Source organism: Theobroma cacao, chromosome 3 (assembly GCF_000208745.1).
Source record: "Theobroma cacao cultivar B97-61/B2 chromosome 3, Criollo_cocoa_genome_V2, whole genome shotgun sequence".
Lineage (NCBI taxonomy): Eukaryota > Viridiplantae > Streptophyta > Magnoliopsida > Malvales > Malvaceae > Theobroma > Theobroma cacao.
The window spans coordinates 26,276,370-26,277,634 of NC_030852.1; the positions used below are offsets into that span (position 1 = coordinate 26,276,370).

The window sequence follows — 1,265 nt, forward strand, 5'->3', positions numbered from 1 at the left end:
TTTTTTTTTTTTTTTTGTGGGGGGGGGGGGGGGGGGGGGGTTAATGTATATATAATAATAAGTAATAAACCTAAATTCTAGAGATTCTTGAATATTATTTTGAGAGAAATTAATATGTATATTTGTAGATAGTAATGTGTGTTGGTATGATGTATTTATAGAAAGCCATTTCTACAATTAGTGCCTGATCATTAATTAATTGTCATAATGTGAGTTCAACTTTTCCACGTGCTATTGAGAAAATGACGGCCAACTTCTCCACTTAGGTTGCTTCGGAAAAAGAAGTAGCTCTCCGATTTTTATGAAGTACCGGACATATTTTTTTTTGTTCCAAATTGTAGGTGTGTATTGAATATTACTCTGTTAAGCATTACTTATAATTTCTGATTGCAAGCTACATGAGCCCCATCACCATCAACGGGTTCCATGGTGTAGTGGTTAGCACTCTGGACTTTGAATCCAGCGACCTGGGTTCGACTCCCGGTGGGACCTGTTCAATTCTCCTTTTCAAGTTCTCAAAGAGTACTGGACCAGGGTTCCAGTAATGGATCTCATTTGCCTCTTGTTTATGGCCCAGAAAGATAAAACATTTGCCCAGTTCAAGGCCCAATCATGCGAGAAGTTCAACTTATGGTCCACTCCTTAATAGAATCTGTACTCTCTTTTTTGATAAACGAATCTGTGCTCTCTTGAGCTTGCCAGCCAACCCTTGCAACACCTCGTTGCTGGCCATAAAATGCCCACCAACTGTTTTCCATTGATTTCTTAAGTTCGGAGATTCATTTAGATTAGTTACATAATAAAGATATACAATGATTTTTTTTTATTTCATATGTCCTTAATTTGAAAATTCAAAGTTGTAATCATTGGGTACTTTCCCACCTTTTCACATGTTGTACGAAAACATTCGGCTAACAAAAGCATTAATCATATCAGTTTTTTTTATCTATTAATCATATCAAATTAAGTACGGATTAAGTAATGGTATTGAAAAACTCGTTATCAAACGCATAATTTTAGTTTGTAAAATTTTATATCTGACTTGTTGAAATATATATATTACTAAACATTTTTATTGATTTAATTTTGATTAACGCAAAACACAAAGTTTACTTTAATCTAATTTTGTTATAGCTTTTGAGCGGGTCGTGCTCCTAAATTACCAACTAGTACTAAGTTATGGTTTGACTAAAATTGAAGCAACTTATACGAGTCAGAGCTGAGTAATTCAAAGTTAGCAAGTATCCTACCTATTACCATAGCCA

At 34.3% G+C, this 1,265-nt stretch overlaps 1 non-coding gene across 1 annotated transcript; it reads left to right on the plus strand.

Annotated features, from left to right (window-relative positions):
* TRNAQ-UUG lies at positions 421-492 on the plus strand. The gene has a single exon. It is a non-coding gene; the product is annotated as a tRNA-Gln (tRNA).